A 26,321-nucleotide genomic window follows, 5' to 3' on the forward strand; every position below is an offset into this window, starting at 1 on the left:
AGGGATTCTATGATTCTTGGGCTGAGTCTGCAGTCGTTCCAATCTTGTGCCTGAATGTCACTCATTGTTTAATGGTGATGGCAGCAGCCTCATTAAAAGTGATGTCTGTCGGATGGCCATTCCCTGAGGTGATTAACTTTGGATGATTAAAAGTGCCCATTTCAACACATCACATTTAAGGGAGTGCCACTTTGAATATATAACAAAATCTTTGCCCACAGTAATCCAAAGCCTAATTATTACAAGACCAGGCCTGGAACTAGGGTCTAAAAATGGAAAAAATCCACCCCAGTGAGTGCCTCCTAGGACTTCACATCCAGGATTAGCTAAATAGTGGCAAGGGAATTTATTTTGCGTGTGGTAATTCCTGCAAATCTCAACAAGATAGTGGCCCTCAGTGAGGAAAGACAGATACACCATTGAATGGCAGCAACATTGCATGCAGCTTCTCCAGATCACAGCCCCTGAGTCTGGGACTGAATGTTAGGTGAGGTGTGTGAGGCAAACAACTTATCCATTGTGAGTGAACTTTCAGCATTTACCTGCTCTCCATTCACTTCTGAAACCAATAGTTTCTTTTTTCTAGTGATTGTAAAATCAAAGTCTGATTGTTTGTTTTATTGACTCAATAAAAGGTGTAAATTAAATGAAGAGGCAATTTATAAAATCAGTTTAAGTTTTTAAATTTGTTAGTGTCACAAGTAGGCTTACATTAACACTGCAATGAAGTTACTGTGAAAAGCCCCTAGTCGCCACACTCCGGCGCCTGTTTGGGAACACTGAGGGAGAATTTAGCATGGCCAATACATCTAACCAGCACATCTTTCGGACTGTGGGAGGAAACCGGAGCGCCCGGAGGAAACCCACGCAGATATGGGGAGAACGTGCAGACTCTGCATAGACAGTGACCCAAATCGGGAATCAGTGTGGTTAGCACTGCTGCCTCACAGCGCCAGGGATCTGGCTTGGGCCACTGCCTGCGCGGAGTCGGCACATTTTCCCCGTGTCTGCATGGGTTTCCTCCGGGTATTATTTAAATGGAAAAAAATTACAACATGCTACTGTGCAAAGGGACCTGGGAGTCCTTGTGCAGGAGTCGCAAAAATTCAGTCTGTAGGTACAACAGGTGATCAAGAAGGCAAATGGGATGTTGGCATTTATCGCGAGGGGGATAGAATATAAAAGCAGAGAAGTCTTGCTGCATCTGTACAGGGCATTGGTGAGGCCACAGCTGGAATACTGTGTGCAGTATTGGTCCCCTTATTTGCGAAAGTAAACATTGGCCTTGGAGGGAGTGCAGAGAAAGTTCACCAGGTTGATACCGGAGATGAGGGGTGTTGATTATGAGGAGAGATTGAGCAGATTGGGTTTGTAGTCGTTGGAGTTTAGAAGGCTAAGGGGTGATCTTATAGAGGCATATAAGATAATGAACGGGCTGGATAGGGTAGAAGTGGAGAGATTCTTTCCATTTAGAAAGGAAACCAGAACTAGAGGGCACAGCCTCAAAATAAAGGGGGGTCAGTTTAGGACAGAGTTGAGGAGGAACTTCTTCTCTCAGAGGGTGGTGAATCTCTGGAATTCTCTGCCCACTGAAGTGGTGGAGGCTACCTCGTTGAACATGTTTAAGTCACGGATAGATGGATTTCTGATCGGTTGGGGAATTAAGGGTTATGGAGAGCAGGTGGGTAAGTGGAACTGATTCACTTCAGATCAGCCATGATCTTATTGAATGGCGGGGCAGGCTCGAGGGGCTAGATGGCCTACTCCTGCTCCTATTTCTTATGTTCTTATGCTCCAGTTTCCTCCCACAGTCTGAAAGACATGTTGGTTAGGTGCACTGGCCATGCTAAATTCTTCCTCAGTGTATCTAAACAGGCGCTGGAGTGTGGCGACTAGGGGATTTTCACAGTAACTTCATTGCAGTGTTAATGTAAGCCTACTTGTGACACTAATAAATAAACTTAAACAAGGACATCCTTAAGTTTTTTTAAAAGTTTATTTATTAGTCACAAGTAAGGCTTACATTAACACTGCAATTAAGTCACTGTGAAATTCCCATAGTTGCCACAGTCCGGTGCCTGTTCGGGTACACTGAGGGAGAATTTAGCATGGCCAATCAACCTAACCTGCACATCTTTCAAACTGTGGGAGGAAACTGCAGCACCCGGAGGAAACCCACGCAGACACGGGGAGAACATACAAACTCCACACAGACAGTGACACAAGCCGGGAATCAAACCCGGGTCCCTGGCGCTGTGAGGCAGCAGTGTACTATCTCACAGCGCCACTGTGTAACCACTGTGCTACCGTGCCACCCTAATAAAGAAGGTGCTTTGCATTGGCCGGAATCCCTGATCCATGTTGGGTTCCCTGAAAAGAGACGGAAGGTATGGGCTGAAGACCTGTTTCTGTGATGTACACACCACGTAAACAAATATTCTTATCTTTATTAAAGTAGTCTGCTGGCTTGTACTTGGGCAAATAAGTTGCAAAGATAAGAAGCAAGTCATTCCTGTCACAGAGCCAGCACAACTGGGTCAGGCGATGTTCAATGAACACGGATGACTGATCAAAGCTGGAAGGTTATCTTGTCAAAAGAGGTTGCATTTTCCTGCACGCAATGGCCTCAGCACAGGGGGAGCATCTAATTTTACACGAGTAGGCTATCCAACCAGGTTGCTGGAAGAATTGAGGGCCTGAAGCAGTTAGTGACTTCTTGTGGGCTTAGAAGTTTTGAGTCCTGTGGATGTATTTGGATTGTCGACTGTTCCAAGTGGCAAGGTGAAAAGAAGGATAAGGTCAAGGAAATGCAAATCCCAAACTGAGGAACTCCAGCCTCTGACCCCCTGTTTGCGGCCTGCAGAATGGAGGTGCTGCTGTCTAAGGTGGGAGCAGATGGTATTGAAGGGCACCTCCCTCAGGGTAGAAGAATCTGTCTGGCTCAGTGCTCACTGCAAGACCCAGGAGTGAGTGTGGAAGATGATGACATGCTTTCGGAAACTTAGCGAGCTAAAACTACCCAAAAATACAACAAACTTTATAGATGCTCAACAGAGTTGTGATTCTGCATTATATTTACTGTTGATTCAAGTCAATAACTCCACACATCTTATATGGCGGCTCATGCACATCCATGCTAGGATCCAGGAACAAGAACTTCGGTAATCTCATATCTTTGAAGAGCTTCACACTGAAAATTATGGTACATAACCATAATTTTTGGTTTTGGAGGTCTCGCGGGGCAGTGTCCCTGCCTCTGAGCCAGAAGCTCCAGGTTCAAGTTCCACCCAGGACTTGGTAACACGGTCAAGCATGTTGAAGAGGCAGCATGGTGGAACAATGATTAGCACTGCTGCCTCAATTCTGGCCTTGGGTGACTGAGTGGAGTTTGCATGTTCTCCCGGTGGGTTTCCTCCGGGTGCTCCGGTTTCCTCCCACAGTCCAAAGATGTGTGGGTTAGGTGGATTGGCCATGTTAAATTCTCCCTCAGTATGCCAAGATGTGTAGGTTAGGGGGATTAGCAGGGTAAATGGAGATATAGCAGGGGGTGGGCCTGGATGCTCTGCTGGAGAGTCAGTAGAACATAGAACAGTACAGCACAGAACAGGCCCTTCGGCCCACGATGTTGTGCCGAGCTTTATCTGAAACCAAGATCAAGCTATCCCACTCCCTATCATCCTGGTGTGCTCCATGTGCCTATCCAATAACCGCTTAAATGTTCCTAAAGTGTCTGACTCCACTATCACTGCAGGCAGTCCATTCCACACCCCAACCACTCTCTGCATAAAGAACCTACCTCTGATATCCTTCCTGTATCTCCCACCATGAACCCTATAGTTATGCCCCCTTGTAATAGCTCCATCCACCCGAGGAAATAGTCTTTGAACGTTCACTCTATCTATCCCCTACATCATTTTATAAACCTCTATTAAGTCTCCCCTCAGCCTCCTCCGCTCCAGAGAGAACAGCCCTAGCTCCCTCAACCTTTCCTCATAAGACCTACCCTCCAAACCAGGCAGCATCCTGGTAAATCTCCTCTGCACTAATTCCAGCGCTTCCACGTCATTCTGATAGTGAGGTGACCAGAACTGCACACAATATTCCAAATGTGGTCTCACCAAGGTCCTGTACAGTTGCAGCATAACCCCACGGCTCTTAAACTCCAACCCCCTGTTAATAAAAGCTAACACACTATAGGCCTTCTTTACAGCTCTATCCACTTGAGTGGCAACCTTTAGAGATCTGTGGATATGAACCCCAAGATCTCTCTGTTCCTCCACAGTCTTCAGAACCCTACCTTTGACCCTGTACAGACTCGATGGGCCGAATGACTTCCTTCTGCACTGTAGAGATTCCATGATTCTAAGTGTGCTAACCTGCAAATCTTTCCAACATGCCAATGGCTGGTGGTGAGAGCGGAAGAGCCTCCCAGTCAGGCATGCTTGGTGTGGAGTGGTGCCCCTCAAGTTAAAAGTCTCTGGCAACAGACTTGTTCTGGACACTACCGGCTATGGAAACAGTTTGAATCTGTCTTAGTGCATCACCACTGAGGGAAGAGAATTGGAATTTTTTATTATTCATTCGTTGGATATGGGCGTCGTTGGCTGGCCAGCATTTATTGCCCATCCCTCGTTGCCCTTGTTCAGAGGGCAGTTGAGAGTGAAACAGCATTGCTATGGCTCTGGATTCATATGTAGGCCAGACCAGGTATGGATGGCAGATTTCCTTCCTTAAAGGACATTAGTGAATCAGGTGGGTTTTCCCGACAATGGTTTCATGGTCATCAGTAGATTCTTAATTCCAGATATGAACATAAGAACATAACTGCACGATGCAAGATCACTTGCTGATACCCAGAATGGTTTGTAGGTTGGACAGTTGGACAAATATCAGCCATTGTGTACATGCTTCTTCCAAAAGTGCTCCTCAACTTGCATGGCCAGATGGTACATAACAGAAAGGACAGTCAAGAACTCTAAGGTGTTCAAGGTGATTAAAGGATTTGATGGAGTAGATAGAAATTATTTCTTCTACTGGGGGAGTCCAAAATAAGAACCGTAACCTTAAACTTAGAAGAAAGCTGGGAAGATGTCAGGGAGCACAATGGATTATACAAACCAATAGCGGAAATCTAGAACTCTCTCCCACAAAAAGGTGTGGAGGCTGGATCAGTTTAAAATTTCCAAACTGGGATTGGCAGCATTTTCTTAGTCAAGGTCACTAGGGGTTAGAGTACCAAGACAGGTAAATGGGGTTAAGGTACAGATCATCATCATAGAATCCTTCAGTGCAGAAGGAGGCTATTTGGCCCATTGAATCTGTACCTACACTCCAACAGAGCAGCCTAACCAGGCCCATCCCAGCAACCCATGCATTTACCCTGCTAATCCCCCTAACCTACACATCCTGGGACACTAAGGATCAATTTAGCATGGCCAATCCACCTAACCTGTACATCTTTGGAGGGTGGGAGGAAACCAGAGCACCCAGAGGAAACCCACGCAGACACAGGGAGAATGTGCAAACTTCACACGCACAGTGACCCAAGCCGGGAATCGAACCTGGGTCCCTGGCACTGTGAGGCAGCAGTGCTAACCACTCCGTTGTATTCTACCAGAATAGTGGGAAAGATTCCGGGGCTGAATAAGCTGCTCCTGTTTTTGTGTTCCTGTAACAGAAGAGGGACAAAACTCTTGACTCCTTTGGGGAAGACCAGTCTGGATATCAAAAGCCCCAGTTTGATGGGTTGCAAAATCTAGATGCATCTGTACTCCCCTGTACTTCCCTGTTTGCCACCTAAAAGCATCCTCTCCAATTGCTAGTAATGCCCAGCAGGAGCATGTCTAATTCATGGAGGCAATTGAAGAAGGTGAAGTTGAAGGCCACCCCAAAACTCAGCCTATATCACCTCACTCTTGTGCCTTGTTTTCCCTCACACTCATTGCCAAGTCAGAATGCACATAACTCCACTGCCATTGCAGTGAAAGCATGGTTTGAAAGTCAGTGTTCCAACACTTGAACCTTTTGTGCCATTGCTGGACAAGCCTGGGAGCATTACAATCTGCCCAGAGCTAAACAGCTTAGTCAGCAACTCTCTCATCCTCACTCACAGCTACCTGCAAACCTGGAGAATGAGTTAACCAGCTTGAGAAGGTGGCACGAGGTAATTCCCTGTCTATAGGTAAAAGGGTACGGCAGATCATACAGGAACCTCATTGTTGGGTGACCATGGGGCTGCCATCAATGGCCCTCTCTACTTTCCCAGATGCAGCAATGGAACAACGTTGGGCGGGTGATAGAAAGGAACACTTGCATTCATGTTGCAGCTTTCCTGACCTCAAGATGCTCCAAATCGCTTTACAGGATTTCAGGAAGTGTAGTAGAGGGCATGTCCCTGTCTACATCAATGGGGATGAAGTAGAATTGGTCGAGAGCTTCAAGTCTTTAGGTGTCCAGATCACCAACAACCTGTCCTGGTCCCCCCATGCTGACACTATAGTTAAGAAAGCCCACCAATGCCTCTACTTTCTCAGGAAGCTAAGGAAATTTGGCATGTCCGCTATGACTCTCACCAACTTTTACAGAACCAACTTTTACAGCTGCACCATAGAAAGCATTCTTTCTGGTTCTATCACAGCTTGGTATGGCTCCTGCTCTGCCCAAGACCGCAAGAAACTACAAAGGGTCATGAACAAAGCCCAGTCCATCACACAAACCAGCCTCCATTCATTGACTCTGTCTACACTTCTCGCTGCCTCAGAAAAGCAGCCAACATAATTAAGGACCCCACGCACCCCGGACATTCTCTCTTCCACCTTCTTCCATCAGGAAAACGATACAAAAGTCTGAGATCATGTACCAACCGACTCAGGAACAGCTTCTTCCCTGCTGCCATCTGACTTTTGAATGGACCTAACCTCGCATTAAGTTGATCTTTCCTTCCCTATGTATGGTATGCTTTGTTTGTATGGTGCGCAAGAAAGAATACTTTTCACTGTATACTAATACATGTGACAATAAATCAAATCAAAAAAGCCAATGAGCACTTTTGAAGGACAGTCACTGTTGTCATACAGGAAATGCAGCAACTAAACTGTGCAGGCCAAAAACTCCCAAAGACAGCTTTATGATAATAAGAAGCTGATCTGTTTATTCATGATGTTAAACAAGGGATAAATATTGGCTAGGACACTAGGATAGATAGCTCCTCTGTTGTTCTTTCTTATAGTGCTATGGAATCTTATACATCCAGCTGACAGGGCAGACGGGACCTCTGTTTAATGTCTTATCCAAAAAGTCAATGTATTGGCCTCAACTACTTTCCGTGGTAAGAAATTCCACAGGCTGACCACTCTCTGGGTGAAGAAATTTCTCTTCATCTCCGTCCTAAATGGTCTACTCTGTATCCTTAGAATGTGCATCCTAGTTCTGGACTCCCTGCCATTGGGAACATCCTTCCTGCATCTATCCTGCACAGTCTTGTTCAAATTTTATAGGTTTAGGGAGGGAACTTTATAGGTTTATAAGTTTAAGGAGGGAATTTTATCAATTTAAGGAGAGAGTTCCGGGAGTTTGACCCAGTGACAGTGCAGGAACGGTGATATAATTCTGAGTCAGGATGGTGTATGGCTTGGAGGGGATGTTGCAGGTGGTGGTGTTCCATGTGTCTGATGTCCTTGTCCTTCGAGGTGGTAGAAGTCATGAGGGCGATCTTGTCATCTTGTCCCGCCAGTCGATGGGCGGGGCGAGCTGGTAAGATTGAGCAAGAGGCAAAAAATCAGGTTCGCGTCCCAAGGGGAAGGTGGGGGGGCGGGGTTGGTGGTGGTGCGCGTGTGTGTGGCACTTTCCAACCAGTATTCAGTTTGGAATACTGATGAGGGTGAAAGTTCCTCTGGGAAATGCAGCCAAGCCAAGTCTGAGTCCGTGGATGGCATGGGCTGCACAGGGGTGGAGCAGGAGGAAGTCTGGGAAAGCAATGGTGATTCAATAGTTATGGGAACAAATGATAGGCATTTCCATAGCTACGTATATAAATCAAGCATGGTACATTGCCCTGCTGGTACAAGGTGAAGGATGTCACTGAGCAGCTGCATAGAATAGAATCATAGAATCCCTATAGTGCAGGAGGAGACCATTCAGCCCATCAAGTCTGCATCGATTCTCCGAAGGAGTATCTTGACCAGGCCCACACCCCTGTCCTATCCCCGTAATCCAGCACATATACCATGGCTAATCCACCTAACCTGCACATCTTTGGACTGTAAGAAGTTTAACAACACCAGGTTAAAGTCCAACAGGTTTATTTGGTAGCAAAAGCCACACAAGCTTTCGAAGCTCTAAGCCCCTTCTTCAGGTGAGTGGGAATTCTGTTCACAAACAGAGTTTATAATGACACAAACTCAATTTACATGAATAATGGTTGGAATGCGAATACTTACAACTAATCAAGTCTTTAAGAAACAAAACAATGGGAGTGGAGAGAGCATCAAGACAGGCTAAAAAGATGTGTATTGTCTCCAGACAAGACAGCCAGTGAAACTCTGCAGGTCCACGCAACTGTGGGCCAGTTTCACTGGCTGTCTTGTCTGGAGACAATACACATCTTTTTAGCCTGTCTTGATGCTCTCTCCACTCCCATTGTTTTGTTTCTTAAAGACTTGATTAGTTGTAAGTATTCGCATTCCAACCATTATTCATGTAAATTGAGTCTGTGTCTTTATAAACTCTGTTTGTGAACAGAATTCCCACTCACCTGAAGAAGGGGCTTAGAGCTTCGAAAGCTTGTGTGGCTTTTGCTACCAAATAAACCTGTTGGACTTTAACCTGGTGTTGTTAAACTTCTTACTGTGTTTACCCCAGTCCAACGCCGGCATCTCCACATCATCTTTGGACTGTCAGGGGAAACCGGAGCATCCAGAGGAAACCTACGCAGATATGGGGAGAACGTGCAGACTCCACACAGATAGTAACCCGAGGCCAGAATCGAAACCCTGAGGTAGGGGTGGGTTAACAGGCAGCAGTCACGGACAAAGACTTCGGCAGAAAGAGGGATGTGGTCTTGAAGTCAAGTTTAGGGAGCTAGGAAAGAAACTAGCAAGCAGGACCACAAAGGTCACCATCTTCTCAATTATTCCTGGCATCACATGCAAGGGATTATAGAAATAGGAAGACCGATGAATATTAATTGAAGACTTCGTGCAGGAGAGAGGGGTTTAGATTCCCGGAACATTGGGATCAGTTCTGGGGAGATGGGACCAGTACAGAGTGAACGGATTTCACCTGAGCAGAGATGGGACCAATGTCCCTGAGGGGGTGGTTTGCTCATGCTATTGGAGAGGATTTAAACTAACTTAGCAGGGAATATGAGAACAGGAGGTAACATCAGAGGGAATTGAGAAAGACAAATAACGTTACAGTAGTAAATGGTAAGATATTAGATGGCGTCAGAGTAAGAGGGAATGTAATAAGTTCTAAATTCAGGTTACTTCACATAGAATGCATAGGGTGTGGTAAATGAGTTTGATGAACTACACAAAAAACATGGAGATATGATATTGTGGTGAAACCTGAGACCTGGCTCAAAGAAGGTTAGGACTGCTTACTAAATAGTCTTGAATATAAGGATACAGATCTTTCGGGAGGGGGCGGGAACATCGACTGAGTTGACCCATTTCCTTCAAAAAGGTGCCACCTGCCATATTTCCATGCCAGGGAGGCAAGGCCGTATGGAGTAGAGTCCACACCCCCAGAAGTAGGTCCGAGGTGGCACCTGAGGATGGTGAATGGCCAGACCAGCCGACTGGGAAGCCTGCCTCCATTTACTGGGACATTGGCCCAGTTTTAATGATGAATAACAGGCCTTCAATCCTCACCGCTTGTCCCACCCACTCCACACACCCCCTCATACTCCACATGCCACCTGCATGCCCCCATACCACCCATGTCTCCTCCATGCACTCCATGTATTGTCCACAGCCATTATCCCAGTAATCACTATGGACAGGTCTCAGGAGCCATGCCTTTGAAATGGAGATGAAAATAAATTAAATTTCTAAATAGCGCTCTCAGTCAAACACACTTCATACTGAAAAAAAGACTCTCATTCATAAAAGTTAAGGTCAGCAACTATAGGCCAGTCAGTTTAACATCGGTGGTAGGGAAGCTTTTAGAAATAATGGTTGGAATTCTCCAGTCTCGCAAGCCCCGCTCCTGCGGCCAGCGAATCGGACAATTCAGCCAAAATTCCATTCACTGCAGCGGGACCGGAGAATCCCGCCTGTGAGCGAGGTCGGAGAATTCTAGCTAGCAATTCTACACAAAATTAACAGTCACTTGAGGAAGTCAATATAAATTGCAAAAACTCATCATCGATTTCCTAAGGGAAAATTGTGTTTAATTAAATTGCTTGAGTTTTTTGATGAGCTAACAGAGTGTATGAAGGAGGGTAATGCGGTTGATGTGGTGTATATGGACCTCTAAATGGTATACAGAGAATGCGAAGGAGGGTAATGCGGTTGATGTGGTGTATATGGACCTCTAAATGGTATACAGAGAATGCGAAGGAGGGTAATGCGGTTGATGTGGTATATATGGACTTCCGAAAGGTATTTGATAGGGTGACACAGACAGGTTGTGAGCAAAGCCCGTACACATGGAATCAAAAGGACAGGGAATGGTGTGGATCTGAAATTCTCTGACTGATAGTAAACAGAGTGGTGCTGAATTGGAATTTTCCAGTTGGCTTCCTGGTTTCTGTAACTATGTAGACCAGTTTAGGTGTCTGGAGGAGGGCAGTTGGCAACAGGTTGCGTGGCAAACACTCCAAGTAGGCCCAGATGCCCTCCCTGCTTGCCTGGGTATAGGAGCCATCCACAGCTGCCATACAGAGGGGCTCCCTCCTCCTTCTCCATGACTCCCACAGCAGCAGCCTGCCTGTTGCATTGGTTTTTAATTGAAGATTATCATCGAGTTGGAGAGAGGGTGTCTCCATTTTGAAATATGCTCTCTCTTACTAACCTTCGGCCTGTGCTCCTTTTAGGCCGAAGACCTCTGACTGGCCTTCCAACTTAGAAAGCTCACCCCACCATCCTTAACCTGTTCAGAGATACCGGCCGGGATTTTCCACCCCCTCTCCCATGCCCGGTGCTGTGTTTTGCGGTGGCGGAGGTGGCCCGCCATTGGCTGGCAGCGGAATCTTCCGGTCCTGCCAATGTCAACAGGGATTCCCATTGTTTGAACTGTCTGCCGCTGGGGAACCCATGGCAGGGCCACTGTTAATGGAATTGGAATTTACCCGCCGGCGGGTACAGCCAGATAATTCCACCAACCGTGGAATTCTTCTTAAGGGGGTGCTTGGTGAAATGAATGACTGCTTCATCCTGTGGGTGGGCTTGGCATGCTCTATATCCTGTCCCACAGATGGAAAGTCCAGCCCCTTGTCTTTTCCCACTCAGTAACTTGATTATCATCACTACTTTTGTCTTTCCTTTCTATCTCTGCATTCTGTTTGCTTGTCTCTGTCCCTGCTGCTGTATTATTAGCTGTTGAAGAGAGTGGAAAAAGTGACTCCATTTTCCCTGTTGGAATGAATTGAGTTTCTATGTAGCACCTCCCGTAATATTTGGCGCTCACCATGTGGGAACAACTAGCCGTGACTCAGCACAAGGTGCAGCCATGGCTCAGTGGTAGCACTCTCCGTGGTAAGTTGGAGATTCAGCTCCCACTTCAGGACTCGCCTCTCCTCCCAGATGTCCAATTCCATTTAAGATCTCATGTTTCAAACTAAAGTTCCCTCCGATGTGTCTCAACCAGTACTTAAAAGAGTAACAGATTCTCTGGTCAGTCGCATGTTGCTGTTTGTGGGCTTTGCATGTTGTGTGATTTCAAGAAGGAATTAGATATCACTCTTGGAGCTAAAGGAATCAAGGGATATGGAGGGATCAGGGATATTGAATTTGATGATCTACCATGAGTAAAATGAATGGCAGTTCAGACTCGAAGGGCTGAATGGCCTGCTCCTGCTTCTATTTTCTATGTTTCTATGTGTTGCCTGCTATGTTTTATCATTGAATCCCTATGGCGCAGGAGGCCGCCATTTGGCCCATCGAGTCTGCACCGACTCTCCAAAAGAGCATCTTACCCAGGCCCTATCCCCATAACCCCACAAATGTTTTCTTCTAATCTCCCCGCACCTACACATCTTGGGACCCTAAGGGGCAATTTAGCATGGCCAATCCGCCTAATCTGCACATCTTTGGAGTGTGGGAGGGAACCGGAACACCCGGAGGAAACCCACGCAGACACAGGGAGAATATGCAGACTCCACACAGACAGTGACCCAAGACCAGAATTGGACCTGGGTCCTCAGCGCAGTGTAACAGCAGCGCTAACCATTGTGCCACTGTGCCACCCAATACGTAACAACCGTGGCGTACAGTTCAAATGGATTGCATTGACTGCAAAGTGCTGTGGGGTATCCTGATGCCGTGATGGGCACTATATAAATGCGAGTCTTTTGCCCCTGCGGGGCACAGCACAATAACACCAACGCAATGCACGAGAGTATCACCTCTCAGTCCGTGGATCCTTGTGTTCCAATGGCAGTGTCCATGTGGCTCATTCCTGATCACATCCTGACCACATTAGTGGTTACCATCTTGACTCCATCAGCATGATTAGAGTGCAAACAATCTAACGTTTCCCAGTGTCTGACCCAGAGCCAAGGGAAACAAAAATCACATTACTCTATCACTGGTGCTTAAAATTGTCTGGCATTGCCTTTGATGAGGTGTTAGACAAGCTGCATGGCTGGCTCACCATGGAGTTACATATTAACGTTTTGAATGTAATCCATGTTTAAAATGTTCAAAAGCCAAACTAAAAGCCAGTGCCATCTGAATCTATAAACGTCAGACTGTGAATGAAGGACACATAATGGAACATCTGGAATTAACCCAGCTGTTCTAATCTTTGTGCAGCATCTGAAATTACTTTGAAGTTTTATCAACATAAATTATCACTGTTTCTTCTCTGTCTTCACCTTTCCCTGACTGACTTGGCTTTTCTGTTATGCCACATAATTATATATTTTTTAAGTTTATTTATTGATGTCACAAATAAGCTTACATTAACACCGCAATGAAGTTACTGTGAAAATCCCCCACACTCCTGTTCAGGGACACTGAGGGTGAATTTAGCATGACCGATGCACTTAACCAGCCCGTCTTTCGGACTGTGGGAGGAAACTGGAGGAAACCCACGCAGACACGGGGAGAGCGTGCAGACTCCACACAGACAGTGACCCAAGCCGGGAATCGAACCCGGGCCCCTGGCGCAGTGAGGCAGCAGTGCTAACTGCTGTACCACCGTGCCGTCCTCCAAATAACAAAACCAGCAAACCATCAATCTTTTACCTCCTGAAACAAAGTATAACATTGAAGGAAGAGCTTTTCTCTAAATATAGCTTCAGCAATATATTCCAAACTGATCAGAAATGTAATGTTACTGAAAAAAAACACAAATGAGACTTTGTTAGATTGAATATGCAGACCAGGACACGTCACAGATGTTTCCCTTGCTCCTTGAGAACCACAAGAATAGGTTTTCCTCTGTCTGGACTCTGAGTGGCAGTAAACGGAACAAAACCACCAAATAGTGCAAAATAGGGCCTGGGAAACGTACAATGAAAGCACACAAAGCAAACACTTAAAAAAGAAGCACAAGTAACAGGGCAAACATGTATCTTGGGTAAATGAAAAAAGTCTGGATTGAATTTAATGATTGACTAATGGTTAAAAGTCTTTAGCCCAATCGGCGTTGACTCTGCACCACTTTCATATATAAAACATGCTGAAAGGATTGTATTACCGTGCCCCAGTTCTGCACAGTGCAGTGTTTGAAGCAAATGGCATTCCCCAGCACAATGACTGGATTTAGTTCACTTCCCGCACCAGCAGCAGAGATTCATCGGAATTCTCTGACCGTCTGTGCCAAATTATGCCGGGGCTGGGAAAGGAGTAAGCTGTCTGCAGCCTGCCTCCTTCCCCCCCACTCCCCCGCCCCCCCCCCATCTCCTGCAGCAGCCCTCGCTGTAAAGCAACCTCTGCTTTTCCAGCTAGATTCGCAAAGCAAGCCCAGGCATTTGGGTTTCCCCCTTGCCATCTCTTGTAAGAAACAACCCCTGCTAGGGAAAGGACCGCAGCACCGGGTTAAAGAATGCACGCAAGCAATCAGGTACATGGAAGAAGGAAAATGCTTCAGCAGACAAGAGAAAGGGGAGGCTTTTTTTTCTCAGATTTAAATCAATCCCTGTCCACATTTGAACTCCCTGTACATTCAGGGTTAGGGGAGCTGAAGGTACATTTGTAAATGAAACAAACTGTGTGAGGCTGTGAAAATAGTTATGCTTACTTTACCTGAGGGAGAGGCCTCTTGGTAATCCTGTGGTGGGTGATAAGATCACCTGGATTGGCTGGTGGTGTTACAGCCTCAAATATCCAGCGGCTGGAGTGAATGGAGCCCTCAATTCAAGCGGCAAAGTAGTTGAGACATTCACTGTGCTCTGCCCTCCTGGAAGAGTTTCCCTCCGTTTATCTGTGTGTGCACACAGAGCTTCCAGCTGCCAAATGCAGCCCTTCCCTCAGCTCTGCCAAGACTCTCTTTCCTGCCTCGCTCAATCTTTCCATTCACTGCAGCACAGAAAGGCAAATTTAAACACACACACCCACAGCAACTGAAGTTTCAGGAGCAGGACGGCAATTTGTACTTAAAAAGGCTTATCATTTTCAGTGGCCTGCTGTCCCCCCCATTTGAAAATATCACTTTGTAAAATAATGCATTGCGTGTTTTACAAATCGAATCTAGGATGTCTTAGCTCAACACGCTAAAATATTGGGAGGAAAATTTTTGTCATCGTTGTGAGATTGAAATCTCTCGGGATCTTATCTTGCCAGCTTTCATAGAAACCCTACAGAACAGAAGGAGGCCATTGGGTTCATCGAACCTGCACCAGCCACAATCTCGCCCAGGCCCTATTCCTGTAACCCTCATTTACCCGAGCTAGTCCCCCTGATGCGAAGGGGCAATTTAGCATAGCCGGTCCACCTAACCTGCACATCTTTGGATTTTGGGAGGAAACCGGAGCACCCAGAGGAAACCCACGCAGACACGGGGAGAACGTGCAGACTCCGCACAGACAGTGACCCGAGGCTAGAATCGAACCCAGGTCCCCGGCGCTGTGAGGCAGCAGTGCTAACCACTGTGCCACCGTGTTGCTATGTAAGGATAGCATCCATGGATGCACTCTAACGCTAACCCCTTTGGGGTGATGTGAGGGAGGCAAATTCACACGAGGAGAGAATATCTCCAGCTTGCCTTGTGCACCCACAAACATTGACCTGCACTGATCTCAGAGTAGGGTTATCCACCACCCCCATCCCCACTCCATCCCCACCCCCACCACTCCATCCCCACCCCCACCACCACTCCACCCCCATTCCATCCCCACCCCCACCACCACCCCCACCACCACCCCCACCACCACCACCCCCACCACCACCACCCCCACTCCATCCCCACCCCCACCACCACCACCACTCCACCCCCACTCCATCCCCACCCCCACCACCCCCACCACCACCCCCACCACCACCACCACCACTCCACCCCCACTCCATCCCCACCCCCACCACCCCCACCACTCCACCCCCACCCCCACCACCACACCCACGCCCACCACCACCTCCACCACCACCAACTTTTTACCGGCTGGAACGGCTTAACATAGGATGGACTACATTACCATCCACTTATCGAGTGCTTCCACCCTCACGGATGCTTCCCTCCCCTCGCCAGCGAGATGCCACGCTGGCGAGAATCACTTCTGCTCTATAGTCATGGGGACCAGGCCACACCGGAGGGATTGGAGGCCATGGCTGGCTAGTGCCCATTGAGCACCCTGACGGTCCCCACCTGGCACCCCGGTAGTGCCCACCTGACGTACTGGCAGTGTCCGTTTGTCACCATGTGTGTGCCAGGGGCAGTGCCAAGGAGGTGGGGCCTAAGTTGGGGTGGGGCCAGAGTGGTTTGAGGCTCTGACAGTGGGCTCTGTACAGTGAAGAGGGGCTATGTGTCTTACGTAAGGGGGGGAGCTCTGCAAGGAGGGGGTCATGTGGGGGGGGTGAGGGGCTGGGCAGGGGTGGGGAGCAGAGGGGATCGTGACCATGATCCGCCGGGGAGTTCTCATCGGGAGGGTCCTGATACCCCAATGTCGGTGACCCATGTTGGTGTGGGGGGGATAGAAATGTTACCAATGATGGTGGGGGGAGGGGGGAATCCAATATCGGTGGGGGAGGGGTGAGTGGGGGTGTTGGGGGAGGATGGGTGGGAGTGTGGGAGGAGGTCTCCCGGATCACTATCAGCCGTACATGGGCATCTGAGCGCACCGAAACTGGCTTCACTGGTGTACTTAGGATCCCCCCCCCCCACACAGCACACAGCTCCCAAATGTCAGAAGAATTGACAGTGCCGGGCTTGCCCAAGAGACCAGCGTGGAGGACTCCCGTTTTCACGCTGTCATGACACTGAGAAACCTTTTGGGAAAATCGCCCCCTATTTCTTTTCATTCCCTTCTCTTGGAGTCTAGGTTGCTGTCCCAGCGTCCCAATGGCGGGGCTCACATCTCTGCAGACCGGATAGCCTAAAGGAGGTTATTCATAAACCTTCGAAGGCAAAGAGGACTCACCAGGAAATGGTGAAGGCCCAAAGCCACTCATTCATCCTGAGCAGTTCCACCAATCACCAACCAGAGCAATGGTAGGAGAGTATAGAGGGAGCGCCAGGGAAGCTGATGGCCAGAAGGTCCTGCTGTCGATTCTGAGCACTCCACTGCAGCAATCATTCCACTTTGTTTCCTCTGAAGACCAGGTGAGGAGTGAGATTGTCAGTCCCCTCGCTAGGTCACAGCACAGGTTCCAAAATTGGTTTCCCCGTATGCCCAATAAAAAGTTGAAAGAATATATACCACTCAGTCCCTTGCTTGCCTTTGAGGTGTATGTTGAAGGATGCAGCCATACGGAAGTTGGTTTCCTGTAGAATTCTGGAATTGACTTGGTTCAGGTTTGCACTTGTAGTCAGAGACTCTTTAAGCTTCAGTGAGAGAGACAGACAGAGAGAGAGAGAGCTTTTTGGCTCCCTTCCAGCAGTGTTTTTAGATGACTGTGATGTTTCTTTTTCCTCCTCCTTCTGATTCTGCTTAGCAAGCCAGTTCCTTGAAAGCTCTTGTCTGTATATTCCCAGAAAGGAATTTCATTAGCATGCCTTGCAGTCATTGTTGCGGACCAGTTAATCCCATTTTTCTGATCTTTTCACTCTCCGAAACGTACAACACATTTCAAGATAGAAATCAACAGGAGATGGTGTTATTTCATCCTCCACTGATGGTTCTGAATGTCTGATGACTCTGGCTGGTTGGAAGTTCCCACTGTCTTGGTGGAACTGCAACTGACCAAAGTCCAGCAATTTGCATTTTTGATGCCTTCCTTTCAAAAGAGTTTGAAATGAAATTTCCCACCCCCCGGGGCAGGGGGAGGGGAATTCCATGCAATATGTCTGCAGTGCAATTCACATAGAAACTGTCCAGAGAAGTGGTCAGACATCAGGTGACTCATGGCAGCCATTTTTAATCATTGACTTTTCTTTGAATTTTCTTTTTAAACATCTTTAAATATGTCTGTGTTAGCTGCAGAAGTTGTAGGTAGACCTCACTTAGTCACAACTTTCTATTACCATGACATTTTTCAGATACCACCAAATAAACAATGAATTGTTTAATGGTTCATTTTTAATTGAGAGGACTCGATGATGTGGGGATGGTGTGTAGGGTATGATCACCGGCATCAGGAACATGGAGCCGGGGGAGCAGTCAGTGACAACTAGCAGCAGTACATGTAATCTGGGACTGGATCAGGGCCGGGACTGGGGCCACGGATGCACAGAGACATGAGAGAGAGAGAGATCTGGCAGGACAGGAGTCACAATGTGGGTGATCGGGAATCCCATGCTGAGGGAAGTAGAGGTGCAGCAAGGGGGAAGGTGGGGCCAGAAGGAGCCTTCTTGCTTCTGCTGGTTTCACATTGAAAATTGACTTTCTTTATTGCAAGCGATCTCAGGGGCTTGGTTTTCCTGAATGTGATCTACTGCTGCCTCCAGGCAACTAAGTCTGGAAGAGAAACGTTGTCTGTGAAATATTCTATACAGACACTTCAACCAGTTTATCACTCAAAACACGTTTGTTTACCCAAGTGCTTTTACTTTATCAGACAGACAAAGGACTGTGGTTCAAATTTAGCTTTAGTATAAAAAACCTCAGGTTAAAAAAAAATTCTTAAACAATAAATCAAGATAACTTTTCCCAAAGTAGGCTAATTACCCGAGAAATAGATATTACCCGGTCTGGTGAAATCGATTGGGCTGTTGGATTCAATTCATGTCAGATGAACTCAGGGTCCTCTTAGCGTAAAGTGGATCTCATATGTCCTCTTGCGTCATCCCAGCTCAGCGAAGATTTGGTGGAGTCTTCGCTGGAGTTTGTCTTGAAAATGGCTGTTTTTATTTCCCCTTCCCTTTTTCGAATGTTCTCTGGCTTTCAGCTAATGAAGTGACAGGGTGGGGATGGGGCAGTTCACAACACCCAATGAGGTTAGGCCGGGTCATCCTGGTTGTACGTAACTCCTTTCAGGATGTGGTTAATAACAGGGAGTCTGGCTGAAATACACAATCTCCTCTGGCTGAGCACCTCCTGATGACTTTCAGGCCATAACTACTCTTCCATAATTAAATCTTAGCCTCTCTTTTCAAAATGTGAGGTCCGGATTCTGGTTTCGGGTTATGATGACGCCCCCATTGTTAAAGTGAAATACCCCTGTTATATATGCAAGACAGTTCTGGTATGTGTCCCTGTTGACTTTTGACCTGTGGTAACCTTGTAGAAGCAGTTTTAGCTGTATTAATTTAAAGTGTCTAATTTTATGTTGGGCCTAGTTGACCACAAAAGAACCTCAAGCAGGTCCTCATTTGTATGCGGAGGGACTAATGCCTCCTTCAAACATGGATAAAAGATGTTTCTCAGTTGATCTTACCCAATTTGGCAGTTGGCATACTCCTGGCCAGCAACGTGCATGTCAGTCCTGCCCACTGCTTGGGCCCATAATAGGCTAGGTCGTGTCTGAAGCTATATAGACCAATGTCTAGGCCAATTGGTTCAGAACCTCATCACGGAAAAGTTATGAAGTGAATCAAAGAATTCTTAGCTATCATCAGAAAGTGGCTGTGAGAGCTGTTAGAACGTGATTACCTGACCAGCCTTGCCCAGTCCAGCCAGTTCAAACTATGCAATTGAATCATGCCCTCCATGTCAATGGGGATGGTTGGTAAATACTATCTTGCTGGTGGCCCCACATCTCAAGAAAACATAAAAAGCATTGCATTGGAAGGAAAATTCTTTTTATAACAAGTATTTTTCCCGTCGCAATCTCCCTCCCTGGCCTTATGCCCAGGAAACATCACTTCTGATTGAGCCTTGTTGAGGCTTTAATCCTTGCTTTCACATTAATTTGCAAACTATGCACTTGGCTCAGTGATAACAATCTTGCCTTTGAAGTGATTGTGAGTTCAAGTCGTACTCTGGAGCCTTATGGAATTAACCCAGGCCGATGCACCAGTGTGGCACTGAGGGAATGCTGCACTCTCAGCGAGATTTCAATTTCAGCCGAGAATATTTCTTACCTGACAACGATGGACAGAGTTTTCCAGCCCCCCTCCCCCCTGGCGGGATCTTCCTGTCCTGCTAAAGTCACCAGGAATTTGAATGGCTTGCCCTGTGCACCGGAGGAGAACCTGTCATGGAGGGTCTGGGACTTCTCAGTGAATGACTGCATTTGAGAAGTACCTATAATGTGCTTTGCAATGTCTTGAGGCTGCGAATAGCGGTGTATAAAAGTGAATCTGTCTTGTCATTCTTTTTTACAATAAAATTGGTCCTGTTGTGTAAAATGGGCTAGAAAATCCTTTTCTTCATTTGCCCCAAGGTGACGGATGAAGAACTGAATGTTTTGCCGGGGCATGGTGGGCAGGAGGAGAGAGGTGTTGTTTTTCACTGGAGAAGGGTGTGTGCGGGGTGGGATTGGTGGAGAAGCTGGGTGGGGTGTGGTCGGGGAAAGTTCGGGGGCAGGGAGAAGGAGGATGTCAAGGACCCTCCTGAGAGGGGAATGGGGCAGATGGTCAGAGAGATCAATTCCTGGCATCTTGCCCTGAGGAGCTGGAAGCATTGTCACAAGGAGTCCCACAGGTGACAAAAGTCAGTGAATGTATCTTCACATGACATTTCCTACCCAACACACTGTCAACTGCATACCCCTCCATCTCGCCCTCATACATAACAATGGGGTTAATGGGTAAGCAGGACAGGGGAACAGTGAAGAAGCTTTAATGTCGAGGCGGAGAACCCCCCCCCCCCAACCCCACCCCCGGCCGTGTCTCAATAAGCTTCACCCACCACTATATACTTGGCTCCATTTCAGTCAATCTATTGCATCTGGCATTGCCACATGGGGATTGTTAGGCGGCCACTGCCCGCTATGTGCCTGACCGCCCCAGGGGCTTCAATAGTCTCCAAACTCCCTCAATGTGGTCATCGAGCCTGGTCTCCGTTTACGGAGACCAATAGTGATTTTTGACAGATTCTTGCGGTTGCCAAGGGTTGGATATCCAAAGAGCAGGGAAAATCCGGCCTCGTATGGACTCAGCATATTGAAAGGTTTGTTTATATATGCTGATCTTACTGGGCGGGAACCGGATTACATCTGGGACCGGTGGGTGGGAAGATTCCAACAGGGTTTCACGCCGGGACTAAATGCACGAGATCCCTCACCCGCTCCACTGTGATCTGTGCTGGGCCCGATGTGGCCACAAAACCATTATCACACTGGGGAATGACCACAATTGGTCCATTGGGTTAATGCAGGGGGAACTGATGACTGGAATGTATTGGAATTAATCTATCATGAATGTGCCATTACACTGAAGGTCACCTCTGTAATCATTGAGATGCTCCTAACATGTCTCAGCTGTGTGTCCCCCTTGTGTGGTAATATAGATTCCAGAAGCATTTGCCTTTAATCAGCCTTCCAGTGCTGTGAGCCGCTCCTCCCAGGAAGCCTAGCATCCCTCCCCAGCAGCGTGTTTTCTGAGTTTCACTTTCTGCTGCGTCGTTGCTTGAGGTTCCAAGATGGAGGTGCTCAGGTTTTATTTCCAGACCAGCTTTGACCCTCGATGTGTGACCTGGAGGAGCAGAACACTCAGCTTGTCCTCCCTCCTATTCCTCTCAGCCCTTCCCTTGTAATCCTAGATCATATTGTAACTGCGGTTGATAATCCTGTGTACGTCCTGAGTAGTTTGAGGTGCATCTTCCTATGTCCCATGTCGACTATACCACTGCCCATCTTGAGGCCTACTGCACCATGAGATATAGGGACCCCGCCCCCCACGAGACCATCAAGTGTCCACCCTCGACAAAGCCTGTTACCACCTAGATGTTACAGATGCCTCCCCTGACTGTGACTGTACCATCTGCACTAAGCCGGAAAACTCCCGGACCGCCATGTGTGAGGTGATTTACTAGGATGCTACCAGGATTTGATGGTTTGAGTTCTAAGGAGAGGCTGGATAGACTGGGATTTTTTTTCTCTGGAGCGTAGGAGGGTGATTTTATAGAGGTCTATAAAATAGTGAGGGGCATAGATCAGCTGGGTAGTCAACATCATTTCCCAAAGGTAGGGGAGTCTAAAACTAGAGGGCATAGGTTTAAGGTGAGAGGGGAGAGATACAAAAGGATCCCGAGGGGCAATTTTTTCACACAGAGGATGGTGAGTGTCGGGAACAAGCTGCCAGAGGTAGTAGTAGAGGCAGGTACAACTTTGTCTTTTAAAAAGCATTCAGACAGTTACATGGGTAAGATGGGTATAGAGGGATACGGGCCAAATACGGGCAATTGGGACTAGCTTAGTGGTAAAACAAAAGGACGGCATGGACAAGTAGAGCCAAAGGGCCAGTTTCCATGCTGTAAACCTCTATGACTCTATGGATCTATGACCATGCCTTGCGCACACTATGCTGGGTCTGATTGACAGGCCCATTGCCACCTCACACTGGGACAAGGACTATCTTTGGAGCTCAGCAAAGTAAGCTGAAGTGCTTCCTCACTGCAATCCTCCCACTCTGACCCAATCTGCTTATGCCCTTCTGTAGGAGACTCTCTCCCAATTCCAGCCCAGAGGACGCTCCCTCACATCATCCCCCATTGTCATGTGTCTAAGTGCAGTCTTTCCCAGTCTCCCCCCTCCACCCTTACCTTGCCATCCCCCGATGTCAAAAGAGATATCATCAGAGACACGAACCCCCTCCCCAAAGGTCATCTTTTCCCCTTCCGCCTGCAGATCTGGCCTCTCAAACCCAGCCCCCTACCCCCTTGCTGGGGCTAACAGGCCAGATTCCAGTCATACCCCAGACGTATCCGGGGTTCCTCTTCGTCAGGTCTGCCTGTCATTCAACAGAGGTCGCTGCTCCTGTCTGGCACTGCTGTGACTAAACAGCTTGTTGGTCATCCAATTGGCCAGCAGCTCTCTACAGTATACCTCCTCCCATGGGAGGGATGGAAGTCTCACCTTAAAGCAATCAGCCCCGCTCCCAGCATTAAATTGATGAGGAGCAGACATCATTATGTCTGAGCGCATCATATGGGTGAGCGCACCACCAACTTTTAGCCAGGTGTCTGGGGAGCAGGGCGCCCTGTAAACTCCAACCCCTCAGTGGAACTCCTTGAGGTCTCCTGTGGAGTTCTCGCATATCCCATTGAGGTCTTTTAAATGCCTCCAAGCCTTCAACAGCGTGATGACCTGCTCCACTTGGAGTGGCGTCAGTGAGTTTCCTTGCCCATTTGGCCCTTGGGAGATGTCCAATGAATCGTGAGTGGCACAATCTGTTTGAGCTGAAATGGTTTCCAGTGTTTGTGTAGCCATGTGAATGATGCCACTCCAGAGTTTGGTTTGGGCCTTGCCTTGAGGTGAGGGCAGGTTGGAATTCAGTCCCACAGCACTGAAGCCCCCCAGACATTTCAAGGTCAGCTAGATTGTACTGAATTCACCAATTTCTCTTGTACACGAGGACTTGGGATTTTGGTGTCATCGTCAAGGCCATTATTTCTCCCCTTTCCCTAGTTATCACTGAGAAGGTGGGCACTGGGCCTTCATGAAGGTGCTCATACAAATTCCCTTAGATATGAAGAAAGTAGGCGGCACAGTGACAAAGTGGTTAGCATTGCTGCCTCACAGCACCAGGGACCCAGGTTCAATTCTGGCCTTGGGTTCACTGCCTGTATGGAGTTTGCACATTCTCCCCATGTCTGCGTGGGTTTCCTCCAGGTGCTCTGGTTTCCTCCCACAGTGCAAAGATGCGCGGGTTAGGTTGATTGGCCAAGCTAAATTGACCCTAGTGTCAGAGGGATTAGCAGGGTAAATGCATGGGGTTACAGGAATAGGGCCTGGGTGGGGTTGTGGTCAGTAGAGATTTGCTGGGCCGAATGGCCTCCTTCTGTACTGTAAGGATTCTATGATTCTATAATTCTATGAAAGTGAATCTATCTCAATGGATTAGGAAATAAATGCCTGGATATATTTTTTCGTGGCAGACGGATTTGAATGAACCACCAGCGATGATATCAGAAAATATTGGGCAGGGGTTTTGCAGCCTCGCTTGTCCCGAAACCATAAAATCCCATCCAAGGTCAATGGGCCTTCCGATTGTCCCCGCCCCTCGCCCTCTCCAATTTCGTGGTGGGCAGAGCAGTAGAGTTCCTGAAATTAAGCAGCGCGACACTAACAGCCAGCATGTAATAGTCCGTGAAATATGTCTTTCCATTACTGTAGAGGGGGCTTTAGTTGAGTTATTTTCTCATCTTGACTAGAATGGTGGAAGAGGCAGAAGTCCCTTCACCAAAATCCCTTCATTTACAAGTCTGACAGCAGTATACGGAGTGCTTTCAGTTAGCAGACTACACTAGGAGTGCCAGAGGAACTGACACTCCCGATTAAGGACAAAGCAAGAGGCTCCCTGATTGGCCCATCAACTTGGGGAGTTCATACTCTAACAGGCCAACCTCAATTGCCTGATTAAAGTTATTACAGGAAGTGAAGGTACTTTGGAGCTGCCGAAATCTGATCAGGTAACAGAGATAAATGCTTTCAGTTAGATCCCATTGTGCAATTTCAGAGCTCTCATGTTTAATTTGTTGTTTTAATCCAAGGATCTATAAAAGAAATAAGCAGTCATCTATCACCTCCCCTCAGACACCTTTAATTTTAAATTTCACATCTCCAACATTTATTGATTTGGGGCTGGATTTCTGTGGCGGTTGGTTCGATCTCTCGAGGTTTCTAACCTTTTGTTGATATTTTTCTGGGGCTTCCTGTGATCTCCAATGGTAGTTCAGGGTTAAAAGGCCTGTATCCTATCTGTAGTAATTTTTTTGACCTTGGTGCAGTGAGATAAAATAATATTAGCGTCTGAATGATATTAAATCAGGGCCTCATAAGTCACATACCCCTGGAAGCAAAAATGGCATCACAAACACAGAAGTAAGGATGTTTCTAGCTATATGGTGCATTCTTGTCAGGCGTGGTCAAGGGTAGGGGAGGTATGTGGGTAAAATCTGGGGATTAGAAGGAACCACCTTGGTCTCTCCTCAATGTTACTGCTCTTCTCATATTAAAATATAGGGAATCCCATTGAGAAATCCGTTTGGAGACCAAAGCAGTGATCTGAGCAGAGCTGAGTAAATCTCAACTTGATCCACAAAATGTTAAAATGATCACTTAAAAAAAGCATTAATCGTCAGGCAGCAAGAAACAAAATGGCCTCCTCACTGTGATGTCGACCTCAGGGATATTTTGCTGAAATTTGGATGTGTTTGGGATGAAAGCAGAGTGGAATGGAGTTGAGTGTCTATTTATATATCATCAATGCTATTTAAATGTGATGCATTGATCTGTTGAGCCATAGAGGGGGCAGTTTCTTCAAAAGGAAATTCAAGTGTGGTTTTTTACGGTAGATTTGAGGTGATCATATTTAAGCACACAGTGTGTGCAGCTTACCACGCTAAAAGTGGCCCAAATTGGAGTGCAAATTCAGAAGAAAATCCAGGCCTATCTGATATTCATTTATGTTCAATAGTTCAGTTAGAGCTTCATTTACTCTTCCTAATCCACAGTCATTTGTATTGCATTGTTTTTATGATGATTAACATGTTTAAAAGCATGCTCCATGATGTGGAGATGCTGGTGTTGGACTGGGGTGGGCAGAGTAAGAAGTCTCACAACACCAAATTAAAATCCAACAGGCTTATTTGGAATCACGAGCTTTCAAAGCGCTGTTCCTTCATCAGGTGAGTGGAGAGGTAGGTTTCACAAACCCGGCATATATAGGAAAGACACAATTGCAAGATAATCACAGATTGGAATGTGAAGAAAGATTGGAATGTGAGTCTTTACAGGTAAGCAAGTGTTTACTGTGAAAGTCCCCTAGTCGCCACACTCCAGCGCCTGTTTGGGTACACTGAAGGAGAATTTAGCATGGCCAATGCATTTAGCCTGCACATCTTTCAGACTATGGGAGGAAACCGGAGCACCCGAAGGAAACCCACGTAGACACAGGGAGAATGTGCAGACTGCGCACAGACAGTGACCCTAGCCCGAATCGAACCCATGTCCCTGGCGCTGTGAAGCAGCAGTACTAACTGCTGTGCCAACGTGACGCCCTTGCTAAAGTTCATGCAGAAAACTGCAAAGTATAAGATAAATTTTGTAACTTGTGTAATGCTTACAAATCTGTACATATCTGCAACGGTATAGCTGGGGTGAAGGAGAAGTGAATATTTTCTTGCTTATCAAATGTTTTATTCTTTTGTTAAAAGTTCATCAGCAGTCCTGTCACTCTGTCCATCCACGCATCGAAACAAAAAATAAAAGTTAGGGTCAATTGAGCTTGATTCCGTCTTGGGATCTGATTTGTCCACTAGTAACATCAGCTGGGATTGTAACCCACTCGATGACCACCAAGGCGATCGTGTGATCCTTGGAGGAGATATTTGTTAGCCATGGCAACAGCCCGGATGGTGTCCAATAGCGGCATGCAATTCATGAATGAATACTGCCATCCAATTTGTCACCAGTTACAGCTTTCAATACCAGAGCAGCTCCAGAAGGTGTTCACAA

The 26,321-nt window shown here is 47.1% G+C and overlaps 1 protein-coding gene across 1 annotated transcript in view; it reads right to left on the reverse strand.

Moving 5' to 3' along the window:
* The window catches only part of LOC144503844 (spermatogenesis-associated serine-rich protein 2-like), a 150,929-nt gene extending 136,367 nt beyond the window's left edge, over nucleotides 1–14,562 (reverse strand). Inside the window, exon 1 of the mRNA XM_078228806.1 lies at nucleotides 14,415–14,562. The gene's annotated coding sequence lies outside the window, so the exon portion shown is untranslated. The remainder of the gene's footprint in view (nucleotides 1–14,414) is intronic.
* Between the last annotated feature and the right edge of the window lie 11,759 nt (nucleotides 14,563–26,321).

This window comes from Mustelus asterias, chromosome 14, assembly GCF_964213995.1.
Source record: "Mustelus asterias chromosome 14, sMusAst1.hap1.1, whole genome shotgun sequence".
Taxonomy (NCBI): Eukaryota; Metazoa; Chordata; class Chondrichthyes; order Carcharhiniformes; family Triakidae; genus Mustelus; species Mustelus asterias.